Raw genomic sequence first — 16,846 nt, 5'->3', positions numbered from 1 at the left:
TGGACTATACCTTTCTAGCTACCTTCTTTCTCAAACTAATCTTCTTAAACCCAGAGTTTGTGGCTCTTCCTCTTCTGATTCCTCCTCTGTTGTAGAGTCTGATTCTTCCTCCTTTAGCTCAAAGTCTATCTTCTCAGGTTCCTTTGGTTGGACTTCATGTTTAATAACATCTTTCACCTCTCTGAACACCACATCTTGGCTGTACACAACCTTCCTTAGTGCTGGGTTCCAAAGCTTATAACCCTTTAAACCATCCTTATACCCAATAAAGATGCACTTTTTAGATTTACTATCCAACTTGGTTCATTTCTCCTTTGGAACATGTACATATGCATCACATCCAAATACCCTCAAATGTGAAAGAGAGGGTTTCTTACCAGTCCATACCTCTTGTGGAGTCTTATCCTCCAACTCTAATGAAGGTGATCTGTTGACCATGTAACATGCTATCTCCATTGCCTCTGCCCATAATTCCTGTCCTAAGCTGGCACCACTGAGCATGTTTCTTGCTCTTTCCATCAATGTCTTAGTCATTCTTTCTGCAACTCCATTTTGCTGAGGTGTATATGGAGTAGTCTTCTACCGTGCTATACCACACTTCTTATAGAATTCTTCAAATTCCTTACTGCAAAACTCTCCACCATTATCTATCCTCAACACCTTTATCTTCTTCTTTGTTTGGTTTTCCACCAAAGCCTTAAATTCTTTAAACCTGTCAAAGACTTCAATTTTTTTCTTAAGGAAATATATTCCATGTATTCCTTGATAAGTCATCTATAATTGATACATAGTACACATACTTACCCAGTGATGGAACCTTCACATGTCCAAACACATCACTATGCTCAAGCTCTAATATATGTTTCGCCCTCTTACCAGCAGAGGGGAAACTCACCCGATTCTACTTCCCATATACACAATTTTCACAGAAATGAAAATCCAAAGAGATATTACTCATACCTTCTACCATACCTTTACCATGAAGTATTCAGAGTCCTTTCTCTCCAATATGTCCAAGCCTTTGATGCCACAACATGGTCTTCTCTCCAGAGACCACTAGATTTTATGCTCCACTTTCAAGAACCACAGAACTGTTGCACCCATCAACAACAGTGCTACCTTGCAGCTTGTACAAAGTTCCATTCCGAACTCCCCACATCAATACCAGTGCTCCCCGAACCATCTTGCAGGTATCCTTCTCGAACACTGTTTTTACACCTGCATCATCTAGCTTGCTTACAGAATTAAGATTTCTGGCTAATGCAGGAATATGCAGAACACCCAAAAGTGTTCTAACCCTTCCACCTTGCAACTTCAACTTTAATTTTCTGTTACCAACGATTCTAGCCTTCCTATCATCTCCTAAGAAGACATCACCACCATCGTATTTATCATACTTTCAGAACCACTCTCTATGGGGAGTGAAGTGAAAGGATGCACCTAAGTCAATCAACCATGCTTCATGATCTACATGTGTACTTGAAGAAGACAAGTACACATCCCCACCTTCATCTGAGGTGGCTTCGCCTCTGCAGAAGAAGCGTCATCAGATCCCTTTCCTTTGTCAGAGCTTTAGATTTACAGTCCCTTTTGTAGTGCCCTTCCTTTCCGCATTTCTAGCACACCACCTTTACAAGTTTTCTTGGAGATTTAGATCTCCCTCTAGATTTAGATCTCCCACTCGATGACTTATTTTTGTTTCTGTTCTGGGACCGTCCTTGTATAGACAAGGTATCACCATTCTGGCTCTCCATATTTTTCCATCTCATCTCCTATGTCAGCAAGGATGAGACTATTTCATCAAACTGCAAGGCAGTCGCATTACTACCTATTGCAATAACCAGCCTATCCCACGAATCTGGTAGAGAACACAACAAACTGATGCACTTATCTTCATCTGAAATTTCAATATCAACAGATGCAAAATGAATTTCCACAGTATTAAATGAGTTCAAATGCTCTGTCACCGAGTCTCCATCTTTCATCCTTACGTTATACAACTTTTTCTGTAGGAACAGTTTATTTACCAGAGACTTAGATTGGTACAAAGTCCCTAACTTGTCCCAAAAATCCTTTGTCGTAGGTTCCCCTGATACATTCAACAATATTGAATCTGAGACACATAATTGTATTGTTTTCTTTGCCTTCCAATCCAACTTCTTCCATTCTTCATCGGACACTCCCTTTCGTTTAGTACCCGGATCTACCGCAATCCACTGATCTTTATGCACCAACAGATCCTCCATCTTGAGTTTCCACAACTTAAAACTCTGACCATTAAATTTCTCGATCTCTATCTTTCCACTGCTCGCCATCTTCTTTCACCACCAAAATCGATCTCACAAATCTCCCCTGAACAGGGTACCACAAGCCCAAGCGAAACCCCTCATGGAAAGAATATAACACAACCCAACAAACAAATTAACACAATCAGTCAAATACCAGAAACTAGATTTAAATTCCTCTCAAAACAATTCAGAGAAATGAATTAAAAATTAAAGCAACAAATCAACTACTAGCTACAAGATTAAATTTCCCAGTGGTGGTGGGCCCTTACCACTACTGGGTATGAAACTTACAGTAAGATGAAGAGGATCGGATAACTATATCAACCATCTACAAGCTCTTGCAATTGTAACTTCTTCTTCAACGTAAAACTAAGGCAAAGATCATTTCCATTGATAAATCTCAGTAGAACAATAGTAAAACAAAAGAGTTTAGATTCATGAGTATGTATGCATGTATGTCTCCACATTGTTTTCTACGAGATTTATAATCCAGTTTACATATTACAATTAGTAAAAATCAAATCATGAAGATGCCAATATGATTTCCCTTCTAACCAAGGCTTAACAACCAGCAGTTTTCTATACAAGATCTAAATGATAAGACAAAATTCTATTTTGGAGGCTAAAAGTTGGCTATGCATAAGAAGCATCGATCTTCCTCATTTAATTCAATGAGGTCACGTTGACCATATTGCTCATCCTTAAGTGAAAATCTTCAAGTGTAATTTCCTAGAGTGCAATTCTGGATTGCTGCCTTAAGTACAGTTCCTTCTTTGAGTGCAAAATTCTCTTTTGATGCAGAAGTCTTCGGTCACCTATGAGAGAAATATTCACATATATCACGCATAATGATTAGTAAGAAAACAAGAATACATTCAACTACCTAATATTGTTCATCAAAATAGCTAAAACAACACCATTTGTAATGCTTTTACGTTGGAAGAGAATTTGGTATAGTCCAGGCACAAGGAGGTCAAAATGACATGAAAAGAGTTCAACTGTAGGTCAAAACAGGGGAAAAAGTAGTATGAAAAGTGTATGAGCAAATACAAAAAAGGATTCCAACATCTCCCCATGCTCGAGGTGATATGAGCAAAGACAAAAAAGGATTCCAACATCTCCCCCGTGCTTGAGGTGATGCATGTCATCATGCATCTCAAACCAAAAAGAGATCAAATCACCTAAGTGTCTGGTCAAAGGCCCGCTGCATTGACCAAGACTTCAAGTCCTTTTTTCACTGGCACTGAACATTTGGTGAACTCCCAGCCTAAGTTTTGAGCATTGATCCTTTTTGCATGACGAGTCTAGGCTGCTTTCCATGTCAAAAGTTGTCTATTATTTCTCTTCAAAGCATAATTTTGAACGAAGAGCCTCAATTTAATATCACGCAGTTGATTATTCACTCCTCTGAAATAGTGAAATAGTACCTTAAATTTATGAGCCTGATCTTTGAGTTTACCAATCCTTTTCTGGAGTCTGATCAACTTAATTCTTAGGTTCTCTTCTTATTCAAAAAGGAGTGTCATTGCTGGAGTTGTGGATTGTTGGGAAGGACTTCCTCCAGGCATCTAACTTACACTTTGTTTAGGTGAAGAGAACTATTGTTTTTGATTGGATAAAGGCTGAGTGGAAGTGTATAAATCCTGGACAATGTTATTGAGAATTTAGGACTGTAATGAGGGTGAAGGAGACTAAGGGAGAGATAATGGAGATTGAGCAACGAACTCTGGAGATGAAGTTACAAACACTTGTTGAGGACTGGAAGCTCGAAATGTAGATGGGGTGTGAGGAGGTTTGTTCATGCTTCAAGTCCTTCTTCTTCCTTGTATGGAAGTTTCTATAGTAGGAGCTGAAGTTTTGTAAGCAAGAAACAAGGTTTTCCTAACCTTGTTCTTAGGTTGATGATTTTGTTGACCTGTTGAGGGAATTTTAGCCGGCTCATCTATGGAGGTTAAGGTCTCCCTTCCCATTTTATCCTTTTGCTTCTTTTATAATTGTATTTTTGAAGGCTTGGCTACCTGGCTAGAAGAGGGATCAGGAATTTTAGAATTCTTGGGAGGAGGTGACGTAGAATGGGTAAGAGTTGTGGGGGAAGTAGGGGTACTTTGTGAGGTAGGTGCAATGGTTTCCCTCTTTGACTTCAATGTTCTACCAAGTGGCCTCTATCTCCACTTGACCTGTGCCTCTTCTCCTGGAAAGTTCTCTATGAGAAATTCTTCCCGAGACTTCTTTCTCTTACTCAGTTCAGCCACAATCAAAATTTTGATCAAGTTATGGTGGTAGAGGGAAGTCTTTGGCTTCTTACCCTTAGATTGCACTCCCCTGGCCATCTTGTGGAGGCTTAATTTCAAGAAATGGGGAATATTTATGGAGCAGTCCTTTGTAAAATGCATCAAGAGCCTGATATCATATTGGAAAATGATGTCGTACCTTCCTTCACAGGTTAAGAAACATTGGATCATAGTTAACAAGGGATTCCATTGATCTTGAATGCAGGTACGCAAGACTCCTTTGGCCCAACTTAGTGACTGATAAGCCAGTTTTAGAAATGTTGCAAAATTGGGAATGTGTAATTGGGCGCCCTTGAAGAAATTCTCCCCACTTGAAGGTAGCCCTATTGCTTGTAGAGAGATTGCTCTGTGATCTTGAGTTGCAAGTTTCCAACTTTGGCTCTATTCCTATCAAATGTTTGGGCAAAGGCCAAAGAAAATATGTCGTTATACCCTTGAAAATTTTGGAGAAAAAATTTCCATCCTTTCTCTTCGATGGCTGCCTTACAAGATTGATACTCAAGGGTCCACAAAAACTAGCCAAATGTTGGCTCATGCTTATCCACTCCCATGGTCAAATTCTGAGTGCACCTGTAGAATTCGCTGGCACAGACAAGTGATCAATTGAACCAATGAACTGACTCTCTTATAGCAAATGTCACTCCACAATTAGCACCCAATCGAAATTACGAGACACCTCTGTGTTGAGAACAATTCGTATGGAGTGATTGTGAATAAATAGAAATGATGCAGCAACTAAAAATTTGGGAATGGAACTTAACATAATGCACTTAGAAAGGAATGTGTATTTCATGCTAGAGTCATGGCCATCGAGAGCAATAATACTCTGGCCACCTTCTGGAGTGATAGGTGACAATAGTTCATCATTACGGCATCATACCTATGAACAAAATTTGGCAAAGGACCGCTGATATGGAATAGACTCTGCGTTAACCTCAACCAAAGACTGATCATCACATCATACTAACACTGGTGCGTACGCATTCATCCCATAGATAGGTGTATGTCATGCCCATCAAGGGAAATCATGCCTGAATTATGAATGTACGTGAGGAAAGGATAGGGATCATAATCATGAAAAAGCCGAAATGGGAAGTGGTTCGATCAAATCCAAGAATACGTTAGGAAGTGGGGGTGGAAATAGGAATAGAGCCTAAATTTTTATGAAATTAGGTAAAATACAATTACATTAGGTGAGCATTAGAACTATCCAAGACAAAATTAGGTAATTTAAGTGGAATACCTGTGTCACTATAATGATCTTGGGTATAAACAATAGTGTGGACGCCTTCCAGGTCCATCGGTTGAAACATGTTTCCTCACTGTGAAGAGAACTGTGATTTTGCAGTGAACTGAGAGACCCAACATTTGAGAAGACTTCTTGGTGGTTTTAGCAGCAGAGTTTACATATTTTTGAGAGACTGATATGTTTTTAAGAGACTAATGGTGTTGTTGTCAAGATTAGCACTTAAACATTCATATCATTTCAAATATTTTGGAATCTTGAAACGAACTAATTCTTAGGAAAACACTATCCCAACATTAAGTACTCGAGAACAAAACTAATTAAACATAGGAAATAGAACATAGATATGTAATTCTTTTAACAAATTGGAATCAAATCTATTGTGGGATAGCAGTAGAACCTTGTCTATCATCTCATGGTTTTTTACCAGGCCTAAGATGAAAACTCCCTAAGGAATTTCTTATTTAGGAAGCTCGAAATGTCCGGAAAGAGAGCTCCAAGGGGGCTTCTTTTCTGTAATTATTCCCTTGGGCCCGGAAAATAATAATTCAATGCCCAAAGTATCCCTAAAATACCACTACTTTATTCATTTTAGCGAGCCTAAACTAGTTTTTTCTCGAGGAATTCATGTTTAGAGAGTCTGAATTGCCCATAGTAGACTCCAGGGGGATTAATTTCTGTAAACATTTCCTTGAGCTCGGAAAATAACAACTATATACTCAAGGAATCCCTATACTAATACTAGTCCATATCATTTTGTGAGCATGGATGAGTCAATACTCAAGAGCTTCATGTTTAGAGAGTCTAAATTCCTCCAAAGAAGACTCCACAAGCTCCTTTTCCATAAGTAATCCACCAAACCTAGATAAAGGAATAAGCTTGCTCCTGGTGAATTTCTCCTTTATTCTACATGGGTTGTGGGGAGAACCATCTATAAATATGAAAAATAACAGCCCACTAGTTTATCTATCTATATATATATATATATATATATATATATATATTGATGCATAAATATTTATAAATAAATTAATCAACTGAACGAACAAGGGGTGGTAATTTGAATGAATTAGCTCCAACCGTGATCCTTTTGTACTTCCTGCAATAACTAATCACGTGAAGGTGGTTTATGATAAACTTTAAGTCGATGACCATTTACTACAAAAGAATTCTTATCATCATCGATAGTACAAATACGAACTGAACCGTTATCAAAAACTTCATTTACTTCATACGGTCCCAACCATCTGGTAGAAAATTTACCTTTAAAATGCTTAAACCTACTATCATATAACAAGGCCCAGTCACCTGGACGAAAGAATTTCTTCTTGATAATTTTTTTGTGCCATCGAACTCTTTGGCTTTGCACCAATGCAGCTATATGGTAGGCATCTCGTCAGATTTCCTCAAGTTCATTCAATTGCATCAGCCTCTGCTCTTGAGCTATTTAGATTCATGCCCAATTGGGTGGCAATCCTGAATGTTTTTACTTGGAACTCAATGGGAAAGAGCACTTGTTTACCATAGACTAACTCATAAGGTGTGTTTCCTGTCACATTTATCCAAGTGATCCGGTAAGCCCATAATGCCTCCAGTAACTTAATCGCCCAATCCATATGATGTAGTTGAATAGTTTTTGTGAGGATGGATTCCAAAAAAAAATTCATGGACTCCATTGGCCCGTTAGCCTAGGGGTGGTAAGTGTTGGGCCGTGAATATGACCACTTTTTAAACACTTATTTCATCCATTTTTACTCTTCTTTATCATGTCATTTACTATAATTTATTATATAAATCCATTTTATAATGATTTATGCTCTTATGGATGAATATTATTTCTTCTCCTTTATTTCTAATAAATTGATGATTATGCATGATTTTATCAATGATAGTTTTAATAAATTGGTTGCAACATTATTCACCATTTTTAGCCTCCAATACAATTTCCAGATTGAATATTTGATCATTAAATATTCCAACTCAGAAATTCGTTGGAATAAGCAGTGATAGTTAGTTGTTCGGTTGCGATTCTGGGCAAATGAAGAAGAATCTGGAAAATCCGGAACATGGGTTTTGTCCAAAACAGACCAAATTAGCTTTATCTAAAGAACAGTTTGCCAAAATTCGGCTTGTATTGAGATAAACGTAGGGTTCTTTGAGCACAATTCTCTCAGATTTGCTGTGTGGCCGTTTTCCAAATCTCAGCTGCAAAGCCAAATTTGCCTTGCTCTTGTTGAAAGATGGATGGAAATATATCTTCTTGTTGATCAATTGGTTAGAAAAAATCTGATATTGTTATGAGAGATCATATTTACTATTTGATTTATCATCTTTATGATTATAAAATGAGAGTATGTATTATGTATTTGGAAGGGGATGGGTGAGAGAATGCAGAATTATGATTCAAAATTGAGGATTCAGAATTATGGATTCATGACCCATGATGGATGATTAGAGAGAGATAATAGGATAGGATAGGAGGAAAGATCATGGGTCTCTATTATTTCAAATTGTAATTCTAATTTACAGACTTGTGGTGCCAAGAGGACGTGATCATATTGTAATGTCAACCAAGTTTAATGATTAATATATGATTTGGGAGTTGTTGTTCATTCTTCTCATCTGAAGTAGCCCAGCAGCATCCACTGGCGGCTAAGGGCCCAGCCTCTGGTGGATTAAGCTGCTGCTGTATTATATCTTTACGATTTCTGCTGTGTGATGGTTTGATTTAATTCTTCTTCCTTTGAATCGCATTGCTTCACAGTTTCATGTTTTTACAGCGTGCTGTTATAGTATTTTATGAAATTGTTTTATTGCACAAGTTGTGATTGAATCGCATGGTTGTTCTTTTCCATCATAATAGAGATTATTATCCTTTTCAACTTATATTTTTATGCTATTCATTTCAAATATAAAGCTTCGTTGTTCATTTCAGACTTTGATGTTCATTACAGATTGCTGTTAATTTAGCTTTGTTGTTGTTCATTTCCATTAATTTAGTGTTGTTGTTCATTTCCGGTAAATTAGCTTTGTTGTTCAAATAGACTTTGTTGTTATCTCTTTCACGCAAGGATTTGTTTTTGCCTTTTAAATGTTATTGCAGTAAGCGTGTTTATTCCATTTCTGTTAGCAGCATTATTGATTTGTCATTTTCATTTTATGGCTTTAGTATGGATTGTAAGATCAACAGCTGTAAAGGACATTGGCTATCACTACCTAAGTTCTCAGATTGTGGATCTTGTTTATGTTTGATTTAATTTATATCAGTTAAACAAGGAATGCGTTATTGCTATTGCATCCTTGACTGATAAATTGTTGTAGTTTTCTGAGTGAATGATTTAAGTTTCAGAGTATTAAGTTTCTTTTAATTGTAAGTAGATTTTATTTCAAGCATTAATTTACTTTTGGATTTTAAAGCACTATACTGCAAAACATTACTCTTGAGCAAATAGCCGCCTCAGACTGAGTACACTCTTGAGATAAAAATTCGTCCCTGGGTTGACAATTAATGTGAAGATAATTGGGAGTTAAAAAGACACCTTTTTATCGCTCAACAGTAAGGAGTCGATTTGCGATGTTTAATTTGATATTGCTCTGTGAGTGCCTTGACCAATTTTGTGGTAAATTGTGTACCATAGTCAGTGACGATTTCACAAGGCACACTAAATATCATAAATATGTCCTTGAACAAAAACTATACAACTACCTTTTCAGTGGCAGCATACAATGCTTTAGCCTCCACGCACTTGGTGACGTAGTCAATGCATACCAATATGTACTTTTTCTTTTTTGACATTGGGGAGATGGGCCCTACGAAGTCCGATGCCCACTTCTCAAAAGGTTCAATGGCGATTTGTGGTTGAAGAGGCATTTCATCATAGGCAACTAGTCTCCCCATTCGTTGGCAAGCATCACAACTCAAAACAAACTTCTTGGCATATTTAAAAAGTGTAGGCCAATAGTATCTAGTACGAAGAACTTTGTATGCAGTCCTTTTATCGGCAAAATGGCCACCACAAGGCTCATTGTGATAGGCTCTTAGCACATCATACATTTCATCTTCCCACACACACCACCTCATAATCAAGTCTGGCCCGGTATAAAATAGATCCCCTTTGATCCAAGAGAAATTAGCACTACGCTACACTATATTATGTTTTTCTCAGGCCAACATGTTTTGAGGTAATTTCCCTAATACCAGATAATTGGTGACATCAGTGAATCAAGGAGTAATAGTAGAAATGGAAAATAATGCTTCATTTGGAAATTCATCAGGCACTAGTATTGGCATGCCTCCCTACGCAATGTTCAAACGAGATAAGAAGTCAGCTGCAAAGTTATCCCTTCTAGACCTATCAATTACAGTTATATTGAATTCTTGTAAGCAACAGCCATCTTGTTATTCTTGTTATCACTCAAGTTGTCCTTAAGCTCTGGAAAAGGATACGGCCGAGGTAACCACAAACCAACTTTGGACTGCAGGTTCTAGCCAACCTGCAATCAGAGAGGGCTCTCTCTTTATGATTTATCTTTGTTTAAAATGATTTCAGGCTAGTTATCGAGTCCAAGGGTTTTGTTTTGTTTTTTGGTGGGAAGGATGATGTTTTCAGGTAGAGAGGTAAAACATAGTCTGGTAAGTTTCAAACCATTGGGCGTGGAGTCAAGGAGTCGGACTGCTGGTGCGTTTTCTTGGCACAAGAGAAATAAGGAGCAAGGTAGTTGCTCATGAAACAACACTTAAAGCTTAAAAGGATGGAATGAGGGATAAGGAATGAGAGGCAACAAAGAATCTCTCACTATGCTTAAAGGGGGAAGGTGAATGAGCTCTATCTAGGAGCACTTAAGAATTCCTAGACAACTGTCAAAGATGAATGGATTAGGGGAAATATGGGCCGAAGGGAATTCATATTCATGACTGATCCAGAGGAAAACATAAACAAACAACAGAAAATGAGCATAGAGGGCAATTAAACCAATTCTAGACTATTCTTTCTTTCTTCTATTTAGACGGTATATCAATGGAAAAAACAGAGATAGGAAAACTTATTGAGTCATGTTGCAGCACATGAATTCCAAATTCACTTCTTCAAACCATTAAACATAGAGAAAACATTCTTTCCTCCAAGCTTTTCAGCAGCCTTTGATTACAGAAAACATATCAGGTATACAGTGCGAGTCTCCACTGAAAAACTATCAACCAACCGACCCTTTAAACAAAATAGAGGGTGGTATATATAGGGAAGATTTATCCAAAATTATCTATTACAGCCGACCTAACAGGTCTGATGGAAAATTGATTACTTTAACCTAATCCTATCCAGAAATAAATGCCAGAAAATATCTTTGAGCTTTGCTGGGGGCAGCTGTATCAAAATGAGTTAGTATCTGTCCTGGTGGCTCTGTGTTTTTCATCTATCATAACTGTGCATTGGTCTTTGCACCCTTGCTGTTCGGCAGTTTTAAATGCCTCTGACTGTGATTTGAGAGCTAGGATGGGCTTACTCCTCTTGATTTGACTTTCTGGGGGGCTCATCAATGTTTAAATGCTTCGGGCCCCTAAAAAATCTTCGGCTGATACTCTTCGGCTCTCTTTCTTCCTCTGATACCCTTTGACAATAAATTGATGTTGTTCTGAGGTGCTGTGGGTCTTATTCACAAATAAATGGCCGATTTTTGGCCTTTGTTTCTTTCAAAACTATTTTCTGCTCCTTCCGGCAAGCTTCGCGCAGAAACATGGGTCATTCGGTGCCTTTCGGGCTTGCCAGGGGCCGCAGAATGAAAAGATTCCCTGAAGATTCCCCATTCAGGCCCAAAAAATCTAGCAATGAGCGATATCGCTCATCAAAAACTGCCTCAGAATCGGATTCCGGGGCTCCGAGTGTGCGATTTTTTGCCCTTCGCGCCAAAAAAGTGCTGATGACGTCAGCATGACGTCAGCATGATGTGACATTGTACGGCGGGTGACGTCAGCATGACGACGTGGCAGGATGACGTCAGCATGATTTCATCATGTACGGATGGTGACGTGGCAGGTACGGTGGCAGGGATACGTGGTAGTGACGTGGTAGGAGGCCACGCAGGCAGGTGACTCGACATAGTGACTGGGCAGGGGGTGACGTCACTGGGCAGGCGGGTGACGCAGGCTGGGGCGGTTTCTGGTTTTGGGCGCACCGCTTATGGACAAAGGTGGTTTCGGGGGAGAGGGCTCCGCCACAACCCAACGCTTGACGCGTGGCGGGAGGTACGGTGGCAATACCGCCCATCTCCTGGACGCTAAACGTCGGCCAGGTCGGGGATGGGACGGCCCGCCCACTGTTGATCTGTGGGGCAGGTGATCCAATGGTTGGCGGGGAGTGCGATATGGCGGAGGGATAAGGGGTGGCATATGCACAGGAATATTCCCTTTTTAATTATTTGCGGCGGCGGGTTTAGACTTAGGGAATGGGGTTTTTATGTGTTAAAAAGGCGCGAGTTAATATATTTACATTCGGACTTAGGGACAAGGGTGGAATATGGGTTTTTTGACAAGCGGGGTTAATACTTTATGTACAAAATGTAGGAAATAGGTGCAAAAATGGGTTTTTTAAGGTTTTTGAGGGGTTTTTGGGCTAGGGGAGAGGTTACTAGCTGACCAGATGTCAAACTAGCTCCTTAATGACTCGGATGGGCTAAAGACAACCCCAAATGGACTGTGATTTCCCGGACTTAGTAGAATTATGGCTATAATGCCTGGGAGGGAGTATTTACATAAGGGAGTTTTTTATATACATGATTTTAATAAGGGAATGGGAAAACTGATAGGGCTTTATATAATATTGTTAGTAGTTAATATGAAGGTGACCAGCAAGCGCTAAAGTCAGGGACCTTAGGCTAAATTTGGGAAAAAAGAACTTGTAGAGAACTGAGATCCTTGAGTGAAGCAGATCTTCACCAAGGCAACTGATATGGAGTATGATGAGACTAAGAGGCAAGCAGATCTTGACCTCTTTGGGAGGTTAGTAAGTGGCTTTGGGGAATTTAGAAGAAAGGGGAGTTAGTGATGTTCACCTTTGAGCCCTTTTGCATAAAAACTGCCTGCACTGTGATTTGAAAAGATAAAATACTTTGTACCACAAAACTGATCACAAATTATCATTCTACAACCACACAGCTACCTACCCAGCCTACTTTTCTAACAATTTTTCTTCTTTTATGGGTGGGTGCATTTAGACTTGCAGACCCAGCTTTACAATTTTTCCTATCTAAATTTACACTTATTTCTGCCAGGGCCCAGATTAAACAGTTGGGTCCCTTTGATTCTCTACTTATCTACAAATCTGCCAAGCTTTAGCTGTTTGGACAAATACATTCTCTATATTCTACAATAGGAAATTAAAATCTAGGGAGACCAAGATTTAGCTGTTTGACCTTCCCTTAACTGAAAATCTTACCAAAATGGAATACAGCAGTGGCATTCGGACCATGACACTTTCATGGCATCTTCTTTGGTCTGTTCTGGAAATATGGAACATTGCAGCCAGCAAAGTATGACATATTTGGCATGTAAAAATGTCAATCATGAAAAATGAATACCTGCTGTAGCAGGAGGCTAATAGTGGCTCCACTTGGGGATGGCTTTTCCTTGTGAAAAGCCAAGAACAGCAGGTCAGACTGTCTTGTATTCAATTGCTGTTGTATTTTGCAAAATTTGCTTAGCGGGCTGCCTTATTAATCCTACCTACCTACTCTAACCAGTACTTACTTTGTCGTTAGGTGAAATGAAACAGCCAATGTAGCCACTTAAGCATTATAAATATGAATGGCCCCTGCTGCTTGTGCTTGCTGTTACCTGAAATCGAGATCTTGCAATCTGATATGGATTTATTAATCTTTGAGAAGATCAGGAAGCTGCTGACCTTCTTTGCTGAAACAAGAAACTGTACAAAAGGGTCCTGGAGTATATATACATTATTGCTGGACTGACTTGAAGAACTGTACAAAAGTTTCGGATAGCTATCATGCTTTGAAATTGGGGAACCATCAACATCTTGATATTGTCCTTTGCAGCCTTCTAGTGGAGAAGAGCAGTGATTTACCTCATCACACAGCTTGCCGTCAGATGAATTATGCAAAACATGGGATGGAACCTGTAATTCTTTGAAAGCCTGCTCAGATGGCACCTGACAGATTTGTGCTGACTGTCCTTTTTCTTCTTCAAATATCTGAGATGGCTGCAAACCCAATGGCAGGGAATCCAGTTGGATTATCTGGTCACATGCTGCCACTTCTGAGTCTTCCTCAATCTGACATTCACTGGCACCTTGGGGCTGCAAATCTAGTGTTGATGCTTTAGGAGCAGGGCCTGGACTTTCCTCAAGCTGATCAGTAACAAAACACGGTGACACTTGATTATTAATAGCATGATAATTTTCCCTAATAAACTGAAAAGACCTGAAACAAAATGGTAAAGTTCCTTCACTGAAATCAACACATTCTGCGCTTTCTTCCTTTTCTTCGTGGCTGAGATGGGCATTTTGATCATTGTGTTCAGGCAGCTGAACTTGAACTGTGCTTTCTGCCAAAATAATGTCTGACTCCTCTGTAAGGCTGATTTGGTCGTCAGGCTCATAATCATCATCATACTGATCATATTTGGGCAGATAGTTGAAAGAAGAGAAGCTATTATATTCATACATTATATCAACAGACTGCTCCATCATGTATGGCGGTATGAATATGTCATCTGTTTTGTGACAGGTTTGTTCATGAATATCATTCCTTTCCTTTTGCAAAACAGATCTGTTCTGGTGCTCTAAACGTTCAACTTCTGTTGTGCACATCTGCTTTAATTCCTCTGCTTTCTTTACAAAGATATCAAGTTCATCCCCTTTTTCTGCTTTCAACTTCCCCTCCCTAACTTTCAGATTAACCTCTACATCTACTGCCATGTTCTGCATCTGTTGCATAGTAGAGGGGCTTCTTTCTCTCAGATGGAATTCTATTTCTGGATCAAATGCTGCTGGATAATGTAATAGGGCCAAATCAGGGGGAGGTCTTATATTCAATGGTATAGAATGATAAACTTGATTGAATCGGTCAGAAAATTGCTGAACAGATTCATTTGGAATCCTTTTTAACTGACTATATTCTTCTATGAGCACAAGGAAATTGACCTTGATCATCCATCTATCAAGGAAGAGTTTGAATAACTACTGGAGATTTGAGATGCTTGCCTCAGGCAATGCTTTAAACGAAGTCCTAACTTCACTTTGCAAAGAAAGGGAAAACAGCCTAACACTAACATCCTCATCTTCTACTTCAAAAATGTTTAAATAATCATCAAAAGCCTGGATATGATTTTGGGCAGTAACTCCATTCTCTCCATCAAATCTCGGGAGATACATGGGATGATTTTTGGGCAAAGGTTTAAGCACAGGAGGCAAAATGAGTGGCTTATATCTATCAGGGACCTTACGAGGCAGGGGATTGTGTACAGGGGCTAAATGATTGGGTTCGGTGTGAACAGAGATAGGATGATTTGATTTGACAATAGTGTCCCCCTTGACTATAAGGTGAGCATCAGCAACATTTAGAGGCTGTTGTTCTAATGTGCAAGGAGGGTTTTCTTCAGCATTTTCAAAAGGAAAATCATAAAAGTTGAATTTAAACAATATGTAAAGCAAAATTTTGTGGAAGAGAAAGAACATGACCTCTTGGATCATAATCCAGGTCAAAATCCTGATCTGCTCATAAATTTCTTTTGGGTTCATTTCTCCGGTGGAGTCTTTATTATGAGGATGATGTGGAGTCTCCAGGTGGATGTATTAACTTTGAGTGCCTGATCTCTGTCCACCATCAAAGATCAGAACTAGACTTGAAAAATGGTTGTGAAGGTTTGGTTTTTCCCAGTGGAGCTTTCCAACTTTCTTTGTGAAACTATCTGAGGAAGGTCCATAGTGGAGTCGCCATTATGTTATCACTCAAGTTGTCCTTAAGCTCCGGAAAAGGATACGGCCGAGGTAACCACAAACCAACTTTGGACTGCAGGTTCTAACCAACCTGCAATCAGAGAGGGATCTCTCTTTATGATTTAGCTTTGTTTAAAATGATTTCAGGCTAGTTATCGAGTCCAAGGGTTTTGTTTTGTTTTTTGGTGGGAAGGATGATGTTTTCAGGTAGAGAGGTGAAATATAGTCTGGTAAGTTTCAAACCGTTGGGCCTGGAGTCAAGGAGTCGAACTGTTAGTGCATTTTCTTGGCATGAGAGAAATAAGAAGCAAGGTAGTTGCTCATGAAATAACACTTAAAGCTTAAAAGGATGGAATGAGGGATAAGGAATGAGAGGCAACAAAGAATCTCTCACTATGCTTAAATGGGGGAGGTGAATGAGCTCTATCTAGGAGCAGTTAAGAATTCCTAGACAACTGTCAAAGATGAATGGATTAGGGGAAATATGAGCCGAAGGGAATTCATATTCATGACTGATCCAGAGGAAAACATAAAGAAACAACAGAAAATGAGCATAGAGGGCAATTAAACCAATTCTAGACTATTCTTTCTTTCTGCTATTTAGATGGTATATCAATGGAAAGAACAGAGATAGGAAAACTTATTGAGTCATGTTGCAGCACATGAATTCCAAATTCACTTCTTCAAACCATCAAACACAGAGCAGACAGTCTTTCCTCCAAGCTTTTTAGCAGTCTTTGATTATAGAAAACATATCAGGTATACAGTGCGAGTCTCCACTGAAAAACTATCAACCAACCGACCCTTTAAACAAAACAGAGGGTGGTATATATAGGGAAGATTTATCCAAAATTATCTATTACAGCCGACCTAACAGGTCTGACAGAAAATTGATTACTTTAACCTAATCCTATCCAGAAATAAATGCCAGAAAATATCTTTGAGCTTTGCTGGGGGTAGCTGTATCAAAATGAGTTAATATCTGTCCTGGTGGCTTTGTGCTTTTCATCTGTCATAACTGTGCATTGGTCTTTGCACCCTTGCTGTTCGGCGGTTTTAAATGCCTCTGACTGT

The sequence above is a fragment of the Pinus tabuliformis genome, chromosome 1_2 (assembly GCF_031772625.1).
Source record: "Pinus tabuliformis cultivar Carrire ecotype Pingquan chromosome 1_2, CPIR1, whole genome shotgun sequence".
In the NCBI taxonomy this organism is placed as follows: Eukaryota; Viridiplantae; Streptophyta; class Pinopsida; order Pinales; family Pinaceae; genus Pinus; species Pinus tabuliformis.
The sequence above is the reverse complement of the archived record's forward strand: the minus strand, read 5'-3'. Positions refer to the sequence as shown.